Genomic DNA, 10,444 nt, shown 5'->3' with positions numbered 1-10,444 from the left:
TCTGGATCTCTTTCTTTTCTTCTATACTCTAGAAGCTCAGCACTACTGTGGATCTCTTTCCTTTCTTCTATACTCTAGAAGCTCAGCGCGACTCTGGATCTCTTTCCTTTCTTCTATACTCTAGAAGCTCAGCGCGACTCTGGATCTCTTTCCTTTCTTCTATACTCTAGAAGCTCAGCACTACTCTGGATCTCTTTCCTTTCTTCTATACTCTAGAAGCTCAGCACTACTCTGGATCTCTTTCCTTCTATACTCTAGAAGCTCAGCACTACTCTGGATCTCTGTCCTTTCTTCTATACTCTAGAAGCTCAGCACTACTCTGGATCTCTTTTCTTTCTTCTATAGAAGCTAGCACTACCCTGGATCTCTTTCTTTTCTTCTATACTCCTCTAGAAGCTCAGCACGACTCTAGATCTTTTCTCTGTTTCTGTACCTTGCTAGCGCAGCTGCTGCTTTCTTTTTTAACGTTATCTGTCAATCTAAATAAAACAACATTTTAATGGATAAAAAGAAATAAGCTCATATAAAAAAGTTAAAAAAAAAAAAAACACAATTCAACAATAATCTGTGACATAGTGCAGACATTAAGTAGCTAGAAATAACATATATAAAGCCTTACAGTTTCAATTGCCTAAGAGAACTTCTATCTCCTTTAGGGGTCCCAAGTTTAATTTTGAAAAATGGGCCTACAATTAGAAAATCTTGAATGGATAGAGTTCTGCTTTGTGGTAATTAAATGTATATATAAAAATGCATGACTTCATAAACGCATGCCAGCTTCATAAATTTGTAATAAAAATACATTTCTGGCACGTGTTGACTTATTGAAGTCAGCTTGAGTATATAATACTAAATACTAAAACATTGCACATTCTTATCATGAAATGCTTGTGTTATTTAAGTGAGCTCACTGTCTTTGCTGTGTTATATATAAAAAAAAAAAAAAACATTTCAAGAAAATTATGCATTGTCAGATTTTTTTAGAACACAAAGGTGTATCAAGGTTAATTATGTTATTGATTGTCAGACAATACTAATGATTTATATTCAAGCTTTTTTTTTTAAATTAGCCTGCTTTAGAAAAATGGATACATTTACATTCCTTTGTTGAAAATTTTAATTAAACACGTTATGAATAGTCAACTTAGTGCTGTAAAACATACACTGTTTGGACTGGTGCAAGTGCAAGAAAAAAGGTGGCACTGGAAGCTGACAAGAACTTCTTGCACAGCAATATTTTTCATTTTAAAATGTCAAGAATAGAGGGAACAATGTTCTTTTAATGGCCAATTGACCTGTTTCAATACCAATATTATTATTGGCTTGCAAAGTTAAAGTGAGAAGAATGCGATGCTCAAAGCAACCTCATGCGACTGACACTTGCAGAAATCGCATCTGGATCGCACCACGAAAAACAGGTAACTGGTGAATTCAAACAGACTTGATCAAGCAATATCCAAGCATATTATCGATTTATATATATATATATATATATATATATATATATATATATATATATATATATATATCTGTGTGTGTATGTGTGTGTGCCGGTATATCACAATAGGCGCGTTTAAATTAGCGTTCCGGAATCTTTCAGATAAGATTCTGGAACAGTCTGTACCGGAACTGTGCGTTTACACTTGCTTGAAACAGCGGGGAGTACTTTTCACAGGAGCAGACTTTGAGCATGCGTACTTTGAAAGGTAAAAAAAAATAAAAATAATAAAAAAATAAAATAAATGACCCCCTGCTGTAATTTCGCCATAAACGAGCGCCATCATTTGAAACTATCTCCACTGTAAGCAGTGGACATTGAAGGCTGTTGAAAGAAATTTGGAAAGGTGAGCGATAATTAATCTTATCAATACGTAATGTAAAAAAATATAGAAATGCGTAACTTTTTTAGATGCTACGAGTTGGAGTTTAAATTTGCTTGTGTTCCCGCTTTCAATTCCAATGCTTAAATGAAAAGGCAGCACTGTGATGACGTTGCTGGTTAGCGTGCAGTGCTTGCTGGGTATTTTTTGCAATCTTTCCAATACGTCCTCAGGGCGTTTACACTGAAAAAGAGTGACCGGAATCCATCTTCTTTTGAAGGAACGTATTCAACACAGGTGAGTTCTGTGAAGAATGTTTCGGGTTTTTTTTAAACATATATTTCTCCATAATAAAAAACAAAACAAAACAACAAAACTTTGGCTCGTATTTAAGTACCCATCACTGCTTCCTATTAACATAAAAAATCTAATTCACCTTTACTGTAATGTGCGCGTTTTCCATATAAGAAACTGAGACTTACAAAATTATGGCATATGGCAATATGTATTGGATAAGAATTACTAGAATTATTTTGTTAGCACCATGCAATTTAAGTTACTTTATGTATGTTTGTGTAGTGCATTGTTTTCATTAAAACCCAAAGGACTAGTCTTGGTCACTGCATTACACACTGCATTACACAGACCCATACAGTGTATTCTGGTATTGCACCGATGGGTGGCAGCACAACCCAAGTTTTAATTTCTTGATGGATGGGTAGCTAAAGTAATAATTACCATTATTTTCTATGCTTTAGGAACCTGTAACATAATTATCTATGCTTTTTGAAGCTTTGTGATGTTTATACCAAAACCATTTTTTTGTTTTACTTCAGTTTGGAAAATTTAAAATATTAAACCACATACATCATAGATCTACGCTACATATATCACAGCTGTATTCAGTAAGTAAAATGCTTCAAGCAGTCTATATGTAAAATGAGACTCTGTATAATGGCGTAATATACAATGTTATTTTCACATCCTAATACACAGCCAGCTGTACTGGCTGTTACCTCATTCTATTTATTCTAAATATCATTTTCTGATACAAAAATAAAGAAACTATAAACATTTGTGACATATTTGTTTGATTTTTTTTTATTAATTGTTTTGCTTCGGAAATGTGTCTGTCTGTTGCTAGAGTACATTTAAAATATACAATCATCATTTTTCTCAGGCCTTAGTGATTTTGCAAGTTTAAGCTATTGTGTTTAACTGATAGCACTTGTTCCTCTGTTTTTACAGTATTTCTCAGTCTTTGATACCTACACAAGTTTCAAATTATGTTTCTATCTTGGTATTCCCCCAGTGAGGATGTTTATGTTTGATTTGAAAGTACAAAAAAAAAATCATAAAAATAGACAAGGGAAATAAATACCATTAGCACAGCAGTGAGCATACCATTTTATGTGGATAGACACCGATATCTGAAGGGATCTTTTCAACTACAAACCAGGCCTGAAGATGAGTTACGGTACATGATTCTCTTCTAAAGAATAATTCATTCCAAAGACAGAGGGAACTGAAAGGCACACCCACAAAGCATAAGCTCGTAAGGCAGCTTCTGCCATCATTTGTGTGCACTTAAAAGATGAAAAAAGCTGCCTTTATTTTCTCCATTGCCAGTTTCACTTTACCCTCTTGAAAAGGAAATGTTTTTTCTTATAACAAGAGGCACCCTATACACAGCATATTAACCTAATAGGATAAAAATACGATGATAAAAAAAAAAATTATTGTACTCAAACAACATGTTTACTTTTTTTTTTTTTTACTTTAGAATTCTGTCACATTTGCTAGGTTCGGGATGACATCTATACATAAGATTAAGATATACTGTGACTGACAAATCCTATAAATGATTAATTGATTTCTAATAAAGTGGGAGCTAGAAGTTAGGGCCACAGTAATGTAAAGTCAGCCACTAGAATTTGCAGCACAATTGAAGATTGTGTTATTTGTTTAACCAGGATGTATTGGGTGGTACCTGGTCATGGCACAAATACATTTTTTACAATACATGTACATATTGTGGTTGAAGGTCATAGCGATTTTTCAAGATAATAATGGCTGTAATTTTGTATTTAGTGCAATGCCAGAGGGAAATGTGTTTTGCTAACATACATGTACCCTTTTCAAGTACAAAATGTAACCATTATGGTATGAGTATTTACCTCCTAAAGACCCGAAACCTGAATAAGCTGTTCGACGAGCCTGTGACAGTCATGGCCCGCCCCAAAGGACATAAAAGCACTGCGGTCACAGACCTCAGCGCCATTTTTCCTTTCAGGAACTTACCTGACAGGAGAGTTGTTTCAGATAAGCACTTGTTACTTTTTCTGCTATGCATTTCACATTTGTTGTGTTTTACACAATTTATATGTGATGTTAAAGTAATCGCTGTATTAGTTTTACCAATTACGCATATTTGTGCACTACAACCTGTTTTTTACGTCCCACTGCGGCCTTGTGCCCCATGTGAAGCCACCGGCTTGAGTCGCTCCTTCCTAGGGATCAAGCAACATAAGTTGGCGGACTTTGTGCTCTCCCCCCAGGCTGCAGGTAGCTCCAGCTGGAGTTATTTATTTCTTGTTTTAGATTAGGCTAAAATTACAAGACGGTTTATATATTTTATGCAATTGTTACAGTTGCTGCATTTTATTGAATTATTATTATTATTTTTTTTCTGTTTTCACAGAGACTAAGCGCAAGCCTGTCTGCATTGTGGTGCTGCGAGCATACATGCAGCGACAGCAGCTGCTGGGTTCAGCAGCACTGTACAGGACCAATATACTTGCTTCGGTTGTGGTTGCTTGCAGTCTCTCCCACTGTAGCTTGATGCCGTTTTGGTGACAGCTTTAGATCATTCTGACAAGCAGGCTTCCTTCAGTCTCGTGTGGTACTGACTGAGTGGTTTTGTCAGTGGCATGTACAGGTGGGCATCCTTGTACATTGCTACCTGTGGTAACTGCGAACCGGTGGACCTGTACCATAACGGTACCAAAGCGGGACAGAGGTTACTGCACTGGTGCCGACCCGGTACTATGCCTGTACCATCCCACTACCGTACTGTGCTGACCCGGTGCTAAAGTCAATGAAACCTACCTGGTATCGCCCCAGTACCAACGTGGTAACATACCCGTACCATTCCGGTACCGCATCGACCCGGTGCTAAAGTCACTGAACCGACATGGTGCCGTCCCGGTTCCAACCCAGTACTGTACCGACTTGGTGCGAGAAACACTGTCGAACCGCAGTTTCTGCGAGTTTTGTGCACCTTTCTCTAAGCACATGCTTGAGAAACATCTCTCCCGCAGCTCTACAGAGCTCTGTGTCCCTAACTCCGGCACAGCGCTCTACCCCATCATCCTCCGTTAGAGAGGTGGCTGCGTCCTCACCCCATGGCTCTGTACCAAGCAAGACGAGTTGACACACCAGGAAAAGTATCCCACACAGGTAACAATCTTTACGGTCTTCCTCATCTTCCCCAGAGGAAGAAGAATCGCCGTTCCAAGTGATCAGTGGACTCATAGATGGAAAAGCTCTCAGCAGTTGCTTTCCACCAAGGAATGGTGCTCGCAGAATTACTGCATGAACGCTCAGCGCCGCCTGCCCCGTCTGTCCCTTTGGGGCGCCGAGCACAGATTGGCAATCGCCGCCTCTGATGAGGTGGGTGAACAGGAGCTTGCATTTCCGTCTGAGGGAGTCAAACAGCATGTCCTCTGTGGTTAAGCTCCCGCTGTCAGCAGAGATTCTACTGCTGATTCAAAAGGGCCACTGCAGTCTTGCAAGTGCCCTGACCTACAGAAGGCAAAACAAGGCAGTCCATCTTTGATAAGCCTACCACCTCTCCTGTGTCGCCCCCCCCCCCCCCGTTAGACCTTAGAGACGCCTATTTCCACATCCCAATAAAACTAGCACACAGGATGTACCTGTGGTTCATTTTTCAGGGAACAGTGTACGAGTTCCGTGTCTTGCCATTTGGCCTTTCCCTAGCTCCTAGTGCCTTCTCAAAGCTATCCTGGCTCCTTTTGAGAGTCAAAGGCATCAGAGTGCTCAATTATCTGGACGACTGGCTAATTTGCATCTAGTCGCTAGCACAGGCAGAGGCCCACACGGAACTTGTCACCGGCCACCTTTAACGGTTGAACCTTACGGTGAATCATGTGAAGAGCCAGCTTACGCCCAGACAGCCTCCTATCTAGGAGTGTGCTTGGACTCTGGGTCCATGTTGTCCACTCTACAGAGGCAAAGACAAAGGTTACGCTCTGTATCAATCCTGCCTTTTTGCCAAAGTCGAGGGGACTTGAGGGGACCGTTAATCAATTGAATACTGAACGAGTTGATTGAGGTAAAAAATATATATTTAGATGGCTCCAGCCTTGAGTCTATTTACTAATAATAATGAAACCAAATTATAGAAAGAAGAAATGTGAAAGGTTTTACAGAATAATAAATGCAAAACAAAACATGTTAATTAACAAAAGTAACAAAATGAAGAAAATGTTAATTAGCCCGAAAAAATTAAATAAACCATTAATTGAAATGGCTTTAATAAGCAATACACAACAACGAAAAGCTTTTCATCCCCATTGAAAACCTGCTTTAAATATGGTCCTTCCAATAGACAGACTAACTTTATCATTATGTTACCAAAGGCACCTCTTTAGTAATCAATGCCAGTGGTTGAGGGGATATACTCTCTCAAGCCAATTTAGACTGCAAGCCGGGTTTCAGTAGTCTCAGGAAACACACACAGATGCAATGCAATATGCATAATCATCAAGTAATCAATAATAAAAATAAAACAGATTAATTAATTAATTATTTAATTAATTAATTACAAACAAACGCAAGCTTTGTAAACTATAAAGCAATATTCAAAATAGTCTACTCATCAAAACAAAAGAAAGAAATTAAGTTACTAAAATAAGATACAGAAATTTTGTGTCCTCGGGGGCAGGCCATGACTGTCACAGGCTCTACGAGCAGCTTTGATATATCTTATTCAGGTTTCGGGTCTTTCCAAGGTAAATACCTAGATGGTAATGTTTGCAGTTCTATTTCAGTGAACCAGTGTTATGATAATAACCTAACATTTTTAATTACAAAACAAATATAGTTTACATCTAGGCCGAATGACCACAGGAAAGGGTTCACATTATTCACATACTATTATGTTTACATTTGTATTTCATAGCTAGCATATATTATGGGTATAAGCATCAATTGAAATAAAGTGTGTGTGTGTGTGTGTGTGTGTGTGTGTGTGTGTGTGTGTGTGTGTGTGTGTGTGTGTGTGTGTGTGTGTGTGTGTGTGTGTGTGTGTGTGTGTGTGTGTGTGTGTGTGTGTGTGTGTGTGTGTGTGTGTGTGTGTGTGTGTGTGTGTGTGTGTGTGTGTGTGTTTGCAGCAGTATGGAGTAGTGGTTAGGGCTCTGGACTCTTGACCGCAGGGTTGTCGGTTCAATCCCCGCTGGGGACACTGCTGCTGTACCCTTGAGCAAGGTACTTTACCTAAATTGCTCCAGTAAAAACCCAGGTGGTCAGCTAAGAAATAAATAATAATAATAATAATTTTAATAAAAATTAAAATGAATGAAAATGAGGTAATGAACATTGATTATTTTTTTGTGCCATGCTGCATTATTTATTCAGGAGTGAGTTTTATCAGATTTAACACATGCTGTAGTTAAAAAAAAAAAACTGACCAGGAGTTCAACATCATGGAATTGTCTGCCAGGATCAGAGAGCATAAATCATGTTCTATTCCCTGCAGTTTGGAATAATTGTATTGTTGTAGTGCTGTTGGCCTTTATGTGTGGAAATGTGTTTTTTTTTTATTTACCTTTTGTTAAATGTTGTTCAAGTATGATACATTTGTTTTGTATATTATTTGCCATAAAAAAAAAAAATATATATATATATATATATATATATACATACATACAGACGTGCTCAAATTTGTTGGTACCCTTACAGCTCATTGAAATAATGCTTCATTCCTCCTGAAAAGTGATGAAATTAAAAGCTATTTTATCATGTATACTTGCATGCCTTTGGTATGTCATAGAATAAAGCAAAGAAGCTGTGAAAAGAGATGAATTATTGCTTATTCTACAAAGATATTCTAAAATGGCCTGGACACATTTGTTGGTACCCCTTAGAAAAGATAATAAATAATTGGATTATAGTGATATTTCAAACTAATTAGTTTCTTTAATTAGTATCACACATGTCTCCAATCTTGTAATCAGTCATTCAGCCTATTTAAATGGAGAAAAGTAGTCACTGTGCTGTTTGGTATCATTGTGTGCACCACACTGAACATGGACCAGAGAAAGCAAAGGAGAGAGTTGTCTGAGGAGATCAGAAAGAAAATAATAGACAAGCATGGTAAAGGTAAAGGCTACAAGACCATCTCCAAGCAGCTTGATGTTCCTGTGACAACAGTTGCAAATATTATTAAGAAGTTTAAGGTCCATGGAACTGTAGCCAACCTCCCTGGGTGCGGTCGCAAGAGGAAAATCGACCCCAGATTGAACAGATGGATAGTGCGAATGGTAGAAAAAGAACCAAGGATAACTGCCAAAGAGATACAAGCTGAACTCCAAGGTGAAGGTACGTCAGTTTCTGATCGCACCATCCGTCGCTTTTTGAGCGAAAGTGGGCTCCATGGGAGAAGACCCAGGAGGACTCCACTTTTGACAAAAAAACATAAAAAAGCCAGACTGGAATTTGCTAAAATGCATATTGACAAGCCACAATCCTTCTGGGAGAATGTCCTTTGGACAGATGAGTCAAAACTGGAGCTTTTTGGCAAGTCACATCTCTATGTTCACAGACGAAAAAATGAAGCTTTCAAAAAAAAGAACACCATACCTACAGTGAAACATGGAGGAGGCTCGGTTATGTTTTGGGGCTGCTTTGCTGCGCCTGGCACAGGGTGCCTTGAATCTGTGCAGGGCACAATGAAATCTCAAGACTATCAAGGCATTCTGGAGTGAAACGTACTGCCCAGTGTCAGAAAGCTCTGTCTCAGTCGCAGGTCATGGGTCCTCCAACAGGATAATGACCCAAAACACACAGCTAAGCACCCAAGAATGGATAAGAACAAAACATTGGACTATTCTGAAGTGGCCTTCTGAGTCCTGATCTGAATCCTATCAAACATCTATGGAAAGAGCTGAAACTTGCAGTCTGGAGAAGGCACCCATCAAACCTGAGACAGCTGGAGCAGTTTGCTCAGGAAGAGTGGGCCAAACTACCTGTTAACAGGTGCAGAAGTCTCATTGAGAGCTACAGAAAACATTTGATTGCAGTGATTGCCTCTAAAGGTTGTGCAACAAAATATTAGGTTAGCGGTCCCATCATTTTTGTCCATGCCATTTTCATTTGTTTTATTATTTACAATATTATGTTGAATAAAAAATCAAAAGCAAAGTCTGATTTCTATTAAATATGGAATAAACAATGGTGGATGCCAATTACTTTTGTCAGTTTCAAGTTATTTCAGAGAAAATTGTGCATTCTTCGTTTTTTGTGGCGGGGTACCAACAAATTTGAGCGCGTCTGTATATACAGCTCTGGAAAAAATTAAGAGACCACTGCAAAATTATCAGTTTCTCTGGTTTTACTATTTATAGGTATGTGTTTGGGTAAAATGAACATTTTTTTTTTTTATTCTATAAACTACTGACAACATTTCTCCCAAATTCCAAATTAAAATATTGTCATTTAGAGCATTTATTTGCAGAAAATGACAACTGGTCAAAATAACAAAAAAGATGCAGTGTTGTCAGATCTTGAATAATGCAAAGAAAATAAGTTCATATTCATTTTTAAACAACACAATACTAATGTTTAAACTTAGGAAGAGTTCCAAAATCAATATTTGGTGGAATAACCCTGATTTTCAAGCACAGCTTTCATGCGTCTTGGCATGCTCTCCACCAGTCTTTCACATTGATGTTGGGTGACTTTATGCCACTCCTGGCGCAAATATTCAAGCAGCTCGGCTTTGTTTGATGGCTTGTGACCATCCATCTTCCTGTTGATCACATTCCAGAGGTTTTCAATGGGGTTCAGGTCTGGAGATTGGGCTGGCCATGACAGGGTCTTGATCTGGTGGTCCTCCATCCACACCTTGATTGACCTGGCTGTGGGGCATGGAGCATTGTCCTGCTGGAAAAACCAATCCTCAGAGTTGGGGAACATTGTCAGAGCAGAAGGAAGCAAGTTTTCTTCCAGGACAACCTTGTACTTGGCTTGATTCATGCGTCCTTCACAAAGACAAATCTGCCCGATTCCAGCCTTGCTGAAGCACCCCCAGATGAGTCCAATTTTCAGCTTTGCCCAACACCTGGTCGTCTAATGGTTAGACGGAGACCTGGAGAGGCCTACAAGCAACAGTGTCTCGCACCCACTATGAAATGTGGTGGAGGATCGGTGATGATCTGGGGGTGCTTCAGCAAGGCTGGAATTGGGCAGCTTTGGCATGAACTCTATTGGGATGAATGGTTTCCAATGGCGAGACCCGATCCAAGGTTCAGCACCAGCTAAAGATATGATTTTACAAACAGGCCAACAGGTCTAGATATGATTTTGGACAATAGCTTATCGTC

General features: G+C 38.8%; 1 protein-coding gene across 1 annotated transcript in view; it reads left to right on the top strand.

Annotated features, from left to right (window-relative positions):
• The first annotated feature begins 2,053 nt into the window (after positions 1–2,053).
• LOC131701725 (uncharacterized) overlaps positions 2,054–10,444 on the top strand; it is a 98,286-nt gene continuing 89,895 nt past the window's right edge. The window contains exon 1 of the mRNA XM_059001412.1: positions 2,054–2,117. The gene's annotated coding sequence lies outside the window, so the exon portion shown is untranslated. The remainder of the gene's footprint in view (positions 2,118–10,444) is intronic.

Source organism: Acipenser ruthenus, chromosome 2 (assembly GCF_902713425.1).
Source record: "Acipenser ruthenus chromosome 2, fAciRut3.2 maternal haplotype, whole genome shotgun sequence".
In the NCBI taxonomy this organism is placed as follows: Eukaryota; Metazoa; Chordata; class Actinopteri; order Acipenseriformes; family Acipenseridae; genus Acipenser; species Acipenser ruthenus.
This window is presented reverse-complemented; position numbering and strand designations above follow the sequence as displayed.